Genomic DNA, 16040 nt, shown 5'->3' with positions numbered 1-16040 from the left:
CCGCTAAAGCTGTGACGAATATACAGTTAATATACGACAGCTGCACCGCTAAAAACGTGGCAACTGTACAGGTAATATACTGTACACACACTACTAATAATGCGGTGAACGTACGGGCAAAATACTGTAGCTGCACGAATACAAACAGTGGCGAATATACAGGTAAGATATGGTAGCTGCACCACTAAAACTGTGATGAATATACAGCTAAAATACACTACTTCCACCGATAAAAACGTGGAGAATATACTAGTAAAATATAGGACACGCACTACAAAAAAAGTGGCAAACATACAGGTAAAATACAGTAGCTGTACCAATAAAAAACTGGCAAATATAGTGGTAAAATACGGTAGGTGCACCGCTGGAAATGTGGCGAATACACAGGTAAAATAGGGTACGTAAACCGCTAAAATTGTGGCGAATATACAGTTAAAATACGGTAGTTACACTGCAAAAGATGTGGTGAATTTACAGGTAAAATACGGTACACGCACTGCTAAAAATGTGGCGAATATTCGAGGCTTGCGAGGGCGAAAACTCATGGACTCCCCACAATTCAATATGAATTCAAGCGAAGCCATTTATTACAGAAACAAGCCTCCTTATATATGCAGTTATTTCCTGATCACGTGTCCATGCTCCAAGCATGCATTAGCTGATTGAATATTGTCCATGTTCACGAGCTGTCCACGCGCCCGAATCTCACTGCTAATAGGTCTGTTGATTTACATCTTTTTGAGGCCCTGAGGCCTCACTCCCACAGCAGGTGCTGTTTTTCAGCCTTGGAGCTGGCCTTGAGATTCCTTTGGCTAGTTCAGAAATAAATCTCCATCTAATAGAAAGCCATACACACAACAACCTCAAGAAAATTCCACAAATCTCACACTATTTCCCCTTTTTGTTTCTGAACCAGCCAGGCCTTGTTTACAATGCGCGGAATCATCTTTGAAATACACTGCAGCATACAACATATGATTAACAACAATGATTACAGTTACCCCCTTTTTGTTTAAAAAAAAATCCAAAACATTCAGAATCAGATGTGTGTGTTGGACCTTGACTACGTACTCAGAATCACAAATCAAATTTAGAGGTTCCTCCTGCTGCGCCAAGTTCTGCTGATAGGGTTGAAACTTCAATAATTTTTACAGAATGATGCCAATCGTTATCTTCATGCCAGACCACTACAGCTTTATGAGACTTCCCAGAACCATCAACAAAAACTGTGCAAGTATGTAGGATCAGACCCACTACAAGTATGATCTGTGACCTGATGTTGAAGACTTGCAGGTTCTGCAGCAATTTACATTTATGCATGCCAAAAGCTGTACTGGTAAAAAAAATCAGCTAGTGTAATTGACAAGGACGTAGATTGCAAATAAAAAATCAAAATTAAATTTCACAAACGGAACATGTATGACAAAAGGATCATAGCCTATTAAGACTTAAATTAATTCCCTGCATTTCTTGATCAGAGTAACAATCGGTATATCAGTCTGTTAGCAATCTCATCATACTGTCCCACAATAGCCACAGCTTGTTTCTATGTTGTAGCTATAAATAGACAAATCTGCAAGTCCAATCGAATACAGTTAGCTTTTAAGGTGGTCATAAATTTATTCCTCAAAGTTTCTAACACCATTTTGGCTGTCATATTTATTGGATATTGTTTTCCCTTACTGGATCGAAGTCCTGTTTCAGATCTATCAGTGTAGTATTTGCTTTATCGAAACATTGGCTGTTAATACTAGTGGAAATACAACATTCAAAATTTCCTTGGAGATTTCTCACTTGCAGCAAGCAGATCTGCACCATCCGAGCAGCTTCTTGTAGGCCATACAACTAAACAGAATTCTCAGAAAGCATTATTTGAGCTTACAATTTACTTAACAAATCTTGACCCAAGAGAGGTATAGGACTTTCTGGCAACTACAAGAATTCATGTATCAAAACTTTGTTCCAAATTTGGCATTCTATTGGTCTCAAAAAAAAGCCTTTCTTTCATTCTCTCCCATGGCCTCAAAACCTAGTACAGTGAATTTACTGAGAAGTCTCTTACAACTAGTTACCACAGAATAAGTCTATTAAAAAAAAAAAATTTGGTTTAATTTCCCAGCTTCATTAGAACTATGGATCCACTGGCAATGCCTTTAAAATTCAACCCTCAGACTCCTTCATGCAGTATGACAGTTCCCTAGCAGTAACATCGCTGGGGAGGGGGGAATAAAACCTCCCTCTTGCCCCCATCTGAGATGGCAGGATCTCCAGCCCAGCATGAAAACAGATCAGTTCGAACTCCACATCAAACCAACCTGGCTCCACTCCACACCCAAATCAGTACCAGTATGACCCAGAGAAGCACTGAGCACTCTGACCCCCAAAAGCTGACCAGTGTGAAAAGACCGACCTCAGCAAGGAGGTAAAATGATGAGCTCTCTCCCCAGATGTGTCAAAACCTAGGAAAAAAGACAGAAGCAAAAAGAAACAACACCAACAACCCCTGATTCAAAGCCGAGAAGCAACACGGTGCCACAACAAGGACGGATGACAATACTCCAGATAAAAAAGAAGAGACAGAGCAGGGGGTTTAAAGCCCCATTTTCCATTTTTTTTTTCTTCTTTGTCTTCTTGCTGCAGTTCGGATGTAGCCAAGGCCACACAGCTGGCGTAATCGCTGGTACGAAGTGGGAGGCTCTGGCAAACTCCTCAATTGCAATGAGCTGAGTTTATCTTGCAGCTTCACACAGGCCTGAAATCCATGTTCAGGCACAGGACTGGGATATGTTGCTTTTTTGTTCTCCCATTTCACTCCAACCATAACATACTTCATACACAATTCCAACCAGCTCAAGAGTTTCCACATTCCTCAGCTCCATTTACCTTTTACAATTCACAGATGTCAAAAAACAGTATATTAAGCATCAATCCATTATTCCATTTTCCTAAATCAAAGTTCATATTCTAGCAGCTTTAAAATACAACCTCATACAATACCAAGTTCACATTCATCATAGCATTTAGGTGTTTGGTTGGTTGGTGGTTGTTTTTTCGTTTGTTTGTTTGGTTTTGTTTTTTGTTTTTTTTGTTTTTTTTCAAAGCTGAGTTTAACAATTTAAGTTCTTTTCTGGTCTCAAAATTACTAGATAACAATATAAGCAATTACTCTAATGTGTAAGGATGCATCCTAAGGGGGAGCAAGGTGGAATTTTAGCAGTGGAACCGGTTCCCATTTTGTAATTATCTCCCCAAACAAAATTCTTTTGGTACCAAATAGAAATATGTGGGGATTTTTTACACTGGCAGCATACCTCTGGCACATAACTTTAATGGTTCTGGACAATATGGGAAGAGTTTGCATGTTTCCTCATCTTTTTATTTAAATTACAAACTGCTTCTATCCTGGAGGATTTCAAAACACTTCAGATTTAAAACACAGCTCACTCTTTAAGAGAGCTGCTAACGCTTAGAGGAAAAAGTTGAACATTGGCAGTTAAATAGTATACAGGATATAGTATACACACCCCTGTGAGACAGGGGACAGAACAGGAAGAACAAATGCAAGAAAACTTGTGAGTCAGGATAAAGAGAGCTGAGAAGGTGAAGGAAAGAGGAGAACAACAACAACAAACTCTACAAGAACACTGCAAAGGCAATGACTCCCTACCTCCTATAAGCAGAGCTTGCTGAGCAATGGTCAACATGGAAGGAAAAAAAAAACTTCTTCTTCTGCCTAAGTTTTTACTGCTGAGCATGACATTATATGGCATGGAATATCCTTTTGGTCAATTTGGATCAGCTGTCCTGCTGTGTCCCCTCCCAACTTCTTGAACAGCCCCAGCCTACTCATTCTCACTGCGGGGGGTGGGGGGGAGGTTGGGGGGGGGGGGGGGGGGGGTAGAGTGGTAGAGAGCAGAGTGGGGTAAAAGAGAAAGCCTCATGTTTGCAAGCACTGTTCAGCAATAGTCACATAATTAATATCTTGCCAACACTGTTTTAACCTCAAACCCAAAACACAGCACCACACGGCTGCTATGAAGAAAGTTAGCTCCATCCCAGCCACACCCAGTACACCAGGAAACTAAACAGCAAAGTCCCATTCTGGCAGAGGACTGATTAGACTGGAACTGATTAAATTACTTCTTCACAAAATTAAACATGCTTTTGAACAACTGAGTTCAGTAAACAACCTTCAGAGAATGAGCAGCCCAGGAAGGGCAGCCTTAGAGCCTGCTCCGATTCCCTTCCAGCAGGCCTGCACCCCATGTTTGGAAATATAGAGCCAAATAATGTTACTCTGCCCAGTACCACGTTTAGGAGCTTAGCAAAGTATTTGACTTGACGGGGAAGATTTGTGATGGCTTCCTGATGGCCAGCCATGGTTGGTTTGGTTTCTTTTATGTTTTGTATAAACAGAGTTATGAGTGGTTGGGTGTGTTTAATTATTATAAGGTTTGGAAACAGTTGTCCGTTTAACAGACACTCATGCAGGGACTGCCTTCCGTGAAAGAAGAAATTTGTGGCTTTGGTTAGAGTAAAATACCATTTTCTGTCCTACCTCTAGAAGAGCAGGGAAGGCAGGACTCCTCGCAGAGGCGATGGTACATGGCACCTGCTGCAGCACCTGGCCTGTGCTGACTAATTTACCACGATGTTTTCCAGTGATGCTCATGCTCCCTTTACCACAGGCTACCAGCTCTTCCACAGCTACTCCCCTCTCCACACTTCTCAGTCGTTTTTCACAGCCTCTGAATCTCTAATTATATTCACTGAGTTGACACAATCTGAGCTGTGCAAGGGTTTCTGGAAAAGAGCAGTTATTTTATGCTTTCATACTCCCTTGTACAAAGGGAGCAGCGTGCAATCCCAAAGAAATGTACTGAAGAGACATGAGTTTGTCATTTCAAGAGTCAATGTGATGTTTTGGCTGTATCTGAAGATCAACATTTACAGAGAATGGATGTGTAAATCACTTTTTTATATGGTTCTTCAGACATTATTTACTATTCCAGATGCCTACATACTCAAAGATATTGACTGTAAGAGTTCAGAGTAGAATAGTAAAAATGATCACTTAGTGCAGATGTTTTGATTTATAAAAAAGTGATTAAATGATTAAAGGGATAAAATGCAGCTTGGGGCTGGACCAACTGATGAGCTAGAGTGGGCACAGCCCTCTGCAGATATGAATAAAGACCATAAATAAAACAAGTACATATGGCAGCATACCACGGGGTAAGCAGTGGCACACAGAACTCAGTCCCACAAATTATTCTTCTGTAAGCCAAATTAATCCAAGAGAAGTTGAGGTTAGATCTTCTGTCAATCACTTCTGTGCAGACCTACTCAACAGAATTGCAGAAAATGTGGAGCTTGGACAGAACAGAGGACAAGCTTCTAGCATTACACAGGCACCAAAGGAGTTTTCTTCTTGAAATGCCTGCGTTTCTGCATCATATTAATTAACTATATCATCTTTTATAGCCAAAAAGTGGCACAATGTTCATCGTTTACTTAATCATAAGATTAAAAAGATGCTGGCTGTCTTCACACCCTAAGAAATTTCCTGCTGATGTCAGTATGGCCTTTCCCAGTGGCAGAGCAAGAGTGAGAACCGATTTAAAAGCAAAGCCTCAGAAGTCTGCCTGTGCACTGATGGTGGGACCAGGACATCTTCATCTCTCTGCTGGTACCGTCCAAAACCCACATTTCCTCATGCCGCAGATTGCACAGTTACAGCTTTACAACCTAGCCATCCCCACTCACATGAGGACTGCAAACCACTCCTCACAGTACTCAGTTTACTCGTGACTCCAGAAATAGTTTTAATGATTTATTGAGTATCTTTATGGGAGTAGAACATAAGACAAGGTCCCTTCCAATCCCTACAACAGAGACTTTATCATGCTTTTTTTTTTTTTTTTCACAAGTGACTTTATGATACATTTTTTCCCATGGGAATAGCACTTTGTTGAAAGAACTGAATTGTTCATTATCCAATACTTCTTTTTATACTTCTTTAAGTGTGGCACCTCAAGTTTTGTTTATTACAGATCATGTAAACTTCGCCCTGAACAGGTACAGAATTACTTGTTTACTAATAAACTTCCTACTGCTATTCTGACCTATCCCAATATTTGACCATGTTGAAAGTACCACAGAATTTATTTTTCCGGTATTCAGGGGAGTAAAAGTAGTAGTAGTAGTATTCCTCTTTTGCCCATGGGAAAGATTGCAGGGACTTGATTCAAACTACTACATGCGCACCAATTTTGTCAAGTCAATCTGAGCTACACAAAATCTGATTTATTCAGGGTATTTAGAATTTTTTTTTTTTTTTTTTTTTTTGTCGTCATAGAAAGTTTATATATGCTTTTATATATTCAAAGTCTATCTTCCATTAAAGTGAACAGCAAAAGAAAGTCCTGAGAGCTTCTGCAAATTTCCTCCCAGGTGGATATCAAGAAAATAAAGAACATGCAGTTAGGCGATCCTCAGTGATGTTCTGGTTTTTAGATTATTTGTCTTGCATTCATCCCAGTGGGAGAAGAGTGACAAATGCAGGAGTGTGATCTAGTTCATCAAGATTTGTATTACCACACTCATCTTTTCTCATCCTGCTAGCTGAAATCAACACTTTGCTACTCTTTTAAATGTGATTTAACCACTGACCACAGGGGCCCATGCAGTGGTGGCAGAAAAATCGTACCTTGAAAAACAGTAAGTCCTTAATGCAGAACCAGAAAAAGGGTAAGACCTGCTAAAAACAGGGTGAGGCCTTAATGCAAAACTTGTCAACTGTGTCTCTTGATTTTGTTAAAAACCAAGTTTCTCTTTTAGTGAATTTGCCTGTCAGCTAAAGCTTTCATATTAGCTGCTTTCCCAAAAAGCCAGATAGACACAGCAATGGAATGTGAGGTCATGGATGAGGATGGATGGATGTACATCTCACAAGGGGGGCAACGAGAAACAGGTGACCAGAAACTGACCAACAGAGTATAACATCCCATTCACGTGAATACTTCACATAAAAGTGGGAGATCACAAGGATCTCGTCCCTTTTTCCTTATGGCTGACATTAGGAGAGGACCTTGCTAGTCGTCCCTGGGAACTGAGGCCTAGTGACAGACTGAACCCAGTTCTGGTTGGCCGCAGAGTCCAGTCCAGGACTTCGGGTGCCAGCCCAACATCTGCCAGAGCAGTTGCCGGGACTTTCAAGATTAGTTTTGTATATTTGGTATTCTTTTCCTCTATTTTATCAGTAGCATTAGTAAAACATTTTTAATTTTTTCAACTCTCTTCTCTCTGTCCTTCTTTCCCTCCCGATCGCCTGTCCTCAGTGGGAAGGGGGAGAGGGAGGGGCTGAAGGGGGAAGTTGGGGGGAGAGGGGGTAAACAATACATCTGCCAGTTTTATTGTCATCCCGCAATCAAAACCTCGACACTGTGGAAATTTCACAACCACATAATAGTAAGAATGCTTAAAAATGGATTAAAAAAAGTATTTTTCTTTAGTTGTGTAATTTTAAAAAAACACGGTATCACAGTATCACAGTATGTTTGGGATTGGAAGGGACCTCAAAAGATCATCTAGTCCAATCCCCCTGCTGGAGCAGGAACGCCTAGGTGAGGTCGCATAGGAACATGTCCAGGCGCATTTTGAATGTCTCCAGAGAAGGAGACTCCACAACCTCCCTGGGCAGCCTGTTCCACTGCTCTGTCACCCTCACTGAGAAGAAGTTTTTTCTCAAATTTAAGCGGAACCTCTTGTGTTCCAGCTTGATCCCATTACCCCTTGTCCTATCATTGTTTGCCACCGAGAAGAGCCTGGCTCCATCCTCATGGCACTCACCCTTTATATATTTATAAACATTAATAAGGTCCCCCCTTAGTCTCCTCTTCTCCAAGCTAAAGAGACCCAGCTCCCTCAGCCTTTCTTCATAAGGGAGGTGTTCCACTCCCTTAATCATCTTTGTTGCCATACGCTGGACCCTCTCCAGCAGTTCCCTGTCCTTCTGGAACTGAGGGGCCCAGAACTGGACACAATATTCCAGATGGGGTCTCACCAGGGCAGAGTAGAGGGGAAGGAGAACCTCTCTCGATCTACTAACCACCCCCCTTGTAATACACCCCAGGATGCCATTGGCCTTCCTGGCCACAAGGGCACAGTGCTGGCTCATGGTCATCCTGTTGTCCACCAGGACCCCCAGGTCCCTTTCCCCTACACTGCTCTCTAATATGTAATTTCCCAACCTATACTGGAACCTGGGGTTGTTCCTGCCCAGATGCAGGACTCTACACTTTCCCTTGTTAAATTTCATTAGGTTATTCCCCACCCAACTCTCCAGCCTGTCCAGGTCCCGCTGGATGGCAGCACAGCCTTCTGGCGTGTCAGCCACCCCTCCCAGCTTAGTGTCATCAGCAAACTTGCTGATAGTACACTCTATTCCCTCGTCTAAATCGGTAATGAATATATTGAATAATATTGGCCCCAGTACTGACCCCTGAGGCACTCCACTAGATACTGGCCTCCAACTAGACATAAAATAACATTTATTACAACTGAACACATAAAAAATTAGTAGATAAGTAAAAGTCAGCTTTAGACAAGATGCCATTATGAAGATGCCATTCTGAAATGATGCATCTAAGCCTTTATATCGGTGAAATAGCAAAGGTTTTTGGAATGGGAGGTTCCAGGCAACTCGATGTACTGATAGCAATTTTTAAAAATTAAATCTTTATTTATAGAAAACGGTTGGTTTAGGAATATTGGGAGAGGAATGGGATGATATCAAAAATACCAGTGCCAGCAGACTGGTAATGCTTTTGGTGGTGCCAGTTCCAGCCCTTCTCCTCAGTGGCCTCAGGCCTGCAACCCTTCAGGACCCAATGGAGAACAACCAGAAAGGGCATGAGTCGTGGTGGCCACTTAGAGTCCAGTTTTCCAGCCCTTGTTCCTCTGGCCATTTCTGCGGAACACAACAGGAAGGTTACATTCTGTATTGCTTTGCCCAGAGCTCCCCACTGGGAGCCACAGTTTGATATTAAACCACTAGAGACTGTCCAGAAGAGGGCTGCAAAGTTGTGAAGGGTTTGGAGGGGAAGCTGTATGAGGAGTGGCTAAAGTCACTTGGTTTGTTCAGCCTGGAGGAGACTGAGAGGAGACCTCATGGGGCTACAGCTTCCTCACAAGGGGAGGAGGAGGGGCAGGCGCTGATCTCTTCTCTCTGGTGACCAGTGACAGAACCCGAGGGAATGGCAGGAAGATGTGCCAGGGGAGGTTTAAGTTGGACATTAGGAAAATGTTCTTCCCCCAGAGGGTGGTGGAGCACTGGAACAGGCTCCCCAGGGAGGTGTCACGGCCCCAAGCCTGACAGTGTTCAAGAAGAGACTGGGCAAGGCCCTCAGACACATGGTGTGAACTGTGGGGTTGTCATATGCAGGGACAGGAATTGCACTCTATGATCCTTGTGGATCACAGGACATTCTGTGATTCTGTGATTGCCCGGTCCATACCGCTCCCCAGCTGGGGGGCAGCACAGCCTGCAGACCCAGGGAGCCCTGGCTAAGCCTTGCTTAAAACAAACAAACAAAAAACAAAACAAAGTCAAAACAAACAAACAAACAAACAGTTTTACATGAAGTGGCTCATGGTCTTTTTTTAAAATATTGGCCTTTTGCTGACGGCAGGGTACCACCTTGCAGGGAAAGCAGAATTTTCTGGTCTCGGCACCCGCTTTCACAGCGGCCACTCGCGGGGCCCCTGGGCCGCCACGTTCACCCCAGCAGCGTTCCCGCTGGCAGAGCTCTCCTCAGAGCACCCAACCCCACACGGCCCACGACCACTAAGCAGCGGCTACAGCCCGCAGGTGGGCCACGGCTCCAGGACCCACCCGACAGGAGGAGCCCGCGGTCAGGAAACAGCCACAAGGCCGGGGCCGCCACCGCCCCCCAACCCAAGCACAGAGTTTGGCGGGCTGCGCCTGCGCCTGACCCCGCGGCCAATGGGAGCTCATGGTGGGACACTGTTGCTAAGTAGAACAGAGACTTCGCGCCGCGTCCAACCCCCGATTCGCTGCGAGCCCCGTAGCCAATGGGAGGACCTTGAGGCGAACTGGCGGTGAGGAGGGGGTGGGTGCTCGGCAGCTCTAGCAGCCAATCAGAATAAGAAGCGCTCCTCGCCGCGTACTCGGATGGGCTGCGGCGCCTGTGTGAGACCCAGTCAGAGGTGGGGTAGGGGCGGAGGGGGCGAGTCAGTGCGCAATTTGAATTGGCGTGGGGCGGGGTGGGAGCGTCTGACGGCGGTGGAAGTCGGGTTGGGGTCGGGGTGAGCAAACGCTCACGGCTGGGTGCGTGTGCGGAGTGGCCGCTGCCATTCCCGCAGCGCCGCGGAGGAGCCCAGCCCGTGCGCCATGGCCCTGGAAGAAGCACCATTTGGGATGGGCCAGGGAAAAAGTAAGTCCCTAGGTTCTCGGGATCCCAGGGGAGGGAGGCCCAAGAGGTCGAAGGGGAGCGACCTACCAGAAATACCCCCAGACAGTCCCTTGGGGGTTATGCTGGAATTTTGGGATGAGGAGAAGTTTACTCAATGTAAGAGTAAAGAGAAAATGATTCAGTATTGTATGGTAGAATGGACTAAGGAGGAAATTAGACCTGATCACATATACTGGCCTATTTTTGGAACTTTTGATGATTGGATGTGTCAGGTTCTAAATTTATATGTAAATGGCAAAGAACCTTTTTGTCAGGAGGAAATGGATTATGCTGCCTGCTGGAGAGGTAGTTCAAAAATGATAGGATTGTATGCTCTCAAGAAAGAAGAGGATGAGAAAAGTCCCTGGGACCCGTTAGAGGCTTTACCTCCGCCGTATCACGGGCAACCCCCATCTCCTGCTGAAAATATCTCTACCGCTACTACAGCTCCAGCCCCTCCTACCTCCCCCCCTTCAAGCAGGACAAGGAGTAAAACTATGAGTCAGGAGGAGCTAGAGGGTGAGAGTGAAGGGAAATTATACCCTCTTAGAGAAGTGCCTATGGGGGGTAATGTAGGGGGCATAGGGTTTGTAACGGCGCCCTTAAACACTGGAGATGTCAGGAATTTCAAAAAGGATATGGGGAAATTATTAGATGATCCAATAGGTGTGTCAGAAGGGCTGGACCAATTTTTAGGCCCCAATATATATACCTGGGAGGAACCTCAGTCTGAGTATTTTATTTACTACAGAAGAAAGGGAAATGATTCGAGTGGCAGGTATGCGAGATTGGGAAAGGAGACACCAACAAGGAGCCCAGGGGGACCTAAAATGGCCAACCCAGAGACCTAATTGGAATTCCCAGGACCCACAGGGGAGACAAAATATGATAGATTTAAGGGAAATGGTTATACAAGGTATCCGAGAGGCAGTCCCTCGAGGACAAAATATTAATAAAGCCTTTAATGAGTACCAAAGGCAGGATGAATCCCCCACAGATTGGCTGGAATGACTTAGAAAGAGTATACAGATGTACTCGGGATTAGATCCCGAATCCCCTGTGGGTGCCACATTATTGAAAACTCAGTTTGTAGCTGAATCTTGGGGGGACATAAGAAAGAAATTAGAAAAGATAGATGATTGGCAAGACAGGGGATTACAGGAGCTTCTGAGGGAAGCACAGAAGGTGTATGTGAGAAGGGATGAGGAAAAGCAGAGGGCAAAATCAAAAGTCTTAGTAGCTGCAGTGAGGGAGTGCCAGAAAAAGGAAGATAACATGCCACTTAGGGAAGAACAGAATTCACAGAGAGGGAGAGCAGCCCCAATAAACTGGATGCCTAGGAACAGACCACAGGGAAGGTCAGCCCCAGTAAACAGCGTATCAGTTAACACAGGTCAACGGGAAAGCATTCCTACTTGTTATTATTGTGGGAAAAAGGGGCATATACAGCGGGTGTGTCTAAAAAGGGAGAAAGATGAGAAAATGTTTATTATGTTAGGGGCCAAAGCGACTAACGAGCCCTTGATAAAACTTAAAATAGGCCCCTATCATGAAGAAATAACATTTTTAGTAGATACGGGAGCAGAAAGATCCACAGTACAGCAACTTCCTAAAGGATGCTCATTAAGTAGAAAAACTGCTTTTGTAGTTGGGGCAAAGGGAGAACCCTTCAAGGTCCCTGTTTTATGTGATGTAGAAATAGAATCAGAAAATCGAATTTGCCTTAATGATTCGTTGTTAGTTTCTGAAGCTGAGAATAATTTGCTGGGGAGGGACTTGATTGTAGCTTTAGGGCTGACCATAGGGGTCGAGCAGGGGGAGTTGAAAGTAAAGATTTATACCTTAACCTCGAATGATGAAACAGAGATCAATCCTGCTGTGTGGTCAGCCCCTGAAACCGTGGGAAAATTAGAAATAGAACCTATAAGGATAGAAGTAATAGACCCGGACACTCCAATTCGAGTGTGCCAATATCCTATTCCCCTGGAAGGAAGTAAGGGATTAAAACCTGTAATAGAAAGGTTGCTAAAACATGGCACCTTAGAGCCGTGTATGTCTCCCCATAATACCCCAGTCCTGCCAATCCAAAAGGCAGACGGGACATACAGACTCGTTCAAGATTTAAGAGCAGTAAACCAGCGAACTAAAACCCGATTTCCTGTAGTGGCAAACCCGTATACGTTATTAAATCAGATATCTCCCGAAAATATTTGGTATAGTGTAGTGGGCCTAAAGGATGCGTTCTGGGCTCGTCCTCTAGATGAAAATAGTAGAAATTATTTTGCATTTGAGTGGGAGGACCCTGACACGGGGAGACAGCAACAGTTAAGGTGGACTGTGCTGCCCCAGGGATTCACTGAATCTCCCAACCTGTTCGGACAAGCACTGGAAAAATTATTGTTAGAATTTGAATCACCTTTGGGGGTAAAACTCATACAATATGTAGACGATTTATTAGTTGCTGGAAAGGAAGAAGAAGCAGTGCGAACAGGGACTATTAGATTACTCAATTTTTTGGGGGAAAAAGGACTGAGGGTTTCAAAAAGCAAGTTGCAGTTCGTGGAGCCAGAAGTATTTAGGACACTGGCTAGTGAAAGGGCAGAAGAAGTTAGACCCAGACCGAGTGTCAGGGATTATAGCCTTGCCTGCACCAAAAAGTAAGCGAGAAGTCAGGCAATTGCTGGGATTATTAGGATATTGTAGACAGTGGATAGAAGGCTATAGCGAGAAAGTAAAATTTTTATATGAGAAACTAGCAATGAACTCACTCAAATGGAGTGACAAAGATGAAGAACGTTTGAGAATATTAAAAAACTCTCTGATGACAGCCCCTGTTTTAAGTTTACCTGATGTAGGGAGACCATTTCAGCTTTTTGTAGAAACAACTAACCAAACTGCATATGGAGTACTGACCCAAGATTGGGCAGGGAGCAAGAAACCTATAGGGTATTACTCGAAATTATTAGATCCTGTAAGCCGAGGATGGCCTACATGCTTACAAGCTTTAGTGGCAGTAGCTTTGTTGGTGGAGGAAGCTAAGAAAGTAACATTTGGGGGGGAATTAACTGTTTATACCCCACATGATGTAAGAGGGATCTTACAACAGAAAGCAGAGAAATGGTTAACAGATAGCAGGATGCTGAAATATGAAACCATTCTCCTGAGCTCCCCTCGCTTAGAGCTGAAAACAACGGGAGCTAGGAATCCAGCACAATTCCTATTTGGAAATGTAGCTGAATCTTCTAAACATGATTGTGTGCAAGTGATAGAATTACAAACTAAAATCAGACCCGATTTAGAAGAAGAGGAATTAACAAAAGTAGAAAAGTATTTTATTGATGGGTCTTCGAGAGTGGTAGACGGGAAACGAAAATCAGGATATGCGATAGTAAATGGAAAAACTATGAGCGTTCTCGAGTCAGGATCTTTAAGCCCTGCGTGGTCGGTGCAGGCTTGTGAACTTTTTGCTCTATATCGAGCATGAAAACTTTTAAGAGGGAAAGAAGGTACCATATATACAGATTCCAAATATGCTTATGGAGTGGTGCACACATTTGGAAAGCTTTGAGAAGAGAGAGGGCTCGTTAACACTCAAGGAAAGGGGCTAGTACACCAAGAGTTAATAATCAGAGTGTTGCAAGCCCTGAGGGAGCCTTCAGTGATAGCAGTGGTTCATGTAAGGGGGCATCAGAGAGGAACAGAGTTAAGAATTAGAGGGAATAATTTTGCTGACCAAGAAGCCAGGAAAGCAGCAGTGCTACCTTTAAAACCAGTTGTTTTACAGCCTCTGAAAGAAGGATCAGAAAGTACGGGAGAGAAGTCGTTCACTCCAAAAGAAATGCAAGAATTAGAAAAGATAGGAGCACAATTTAAAAATAATAAGTGGATATTACCAGATAATAGAGAAATGGTTCCAAAAAGTTATGCTAGGGTAATTTTACACCAGTTGCATCAGAGAACTCATTGGGGAACCCGAGCATTGGGTGATCTTAAGTATTTTGGGTGTTTTGGGATATATGAACTAGCGAAACAAATCACCCACGGGTGCATGACTTGTCAAAAGATAAATAAAGGAAACATGAGGCGGGCCCAAGCAGGGGGAAGAAAAACTGCCTATAGACCTTTTGAAAGGATCCAAGTAGATTATACAGAACTTCCAAAAGTGGGACGGCACAAATATCTGCTAGTTATAGTGGATCAATTAACACACTGGATTGAAGCCTTCCCAGCAGCGAGAGCTAATGCTCTGTTTGTGGCCAAGATATTGTTAGAACAAATCATCCCCAGGTTTGGAATGATTTTGGCCATTGATTCAGATCAGGGAACGCATTTTACATCTAAAATACTAAAGGCTGTAGTATCTGCTTTAGGCATAGCCTGGGAATATCATACTCCATGGCATCCCCAGAGTTCCGGAAGGGTAGAAAGAATGAATCAGACTCTGAAACAACAACTATCTAAACTGATGATTGAAACTCAATTATCTTGGATAAAGTGCTTGCCTTTAGCTTTACTGAACATAAGGACAATGCCTAATTCAGACACTGGCCTTTCCCCTTATGAAATGTTGTATGGCATGCCGTTTACTCAGTGGATGCCAACATCCCCTCCTGAAATTGAAGCTTTATCTTTCCAACACTATGTGATCATGGTAAACAAAAATCAAAATGAACTAAGAGAGAAAGGGATTTTAAATCAGACTCCGCCTTTAGGGTTTCCAATTCATAAACTACAACCTGGGGATAAAGTACTAATTAAAACCTGGAAAGAAGATACTCTAACTCCATGATGGGAGGGGCCTTTTCTTGTTTTGTTAACTACAGAAACAGCGGTTCGGACTGCAGAGAAAGGATGGACACACGCCTCTCGAGTTAAAGGACCCCTGACAGAAGAAAGAACCTGGAAAGTAACTCAAGGACCAAGGGAATTGAAATTGAAATTGAAATTAACACGGGATCGGTGATGTAACTACTATCAGTATTGTTCATATGAATGTCCAGTATAAATGAAAATCAGAATGTCTTAATAGTTAAGCATGTTGAACTAAGTTGTATATGTAATTCTCTTATCTGTATTTGATGTTTAGGTTGTAATGAACTGTGGTATAAGCATATCCACAAAGGGAAATTACCAACAGGATTGTGTAATAAGCATTTAAGAATAGAAGATAAGGAAACCAAAGCTAGGTTGAGAATTCTAACAGTCACTGGAAGAATACAAAAAGAATAGTGAAGAATGATGGGAGGTGTTTACTAAAGGGGTGTATGGGAATTTAGAGAGTCCACCAGTGATAGGAAGAATAGAGTGTAAAAAGAGAAATCAAATTTCGTGTTGTCCTGTTGCTCCTGGGAACTGAAGGCCAAGAGTTTGGAATACGATAAAAAGTCATCACCTTACGGCAAAAATAGGAAAGGCGGGGACACTACCCTTGCTGCTGAGAAGATGATGAACTCGGCTGCCAGCTGCAACCTGGTAGGCCAGAGAGGCAGAGGGTGTAGAAACCTGGACCTGATCCTCTTGCTAAGAGTGGTGACTTATTGTTCCCAACTTAGCCTGGCCAATCCC

Source organism: Columba livia, assembly GCF_036013475.1.
Source record: "Columba livia isolate bColLiv1 breed racing homer chromosome W unlocalized genomic scaffold, bColLiv1.pat.W.v2 SUPER_W_unloc_5, whole genome shotgun sequence".
Taxonomy (NCBI): Eukaryota; Metazoa; Chordata; class Aves; order Columbiformes; family Columbidae; genus Columba; species Columba livia.
Note: the sequence above shows the minus strand (reverse complement) of the source record.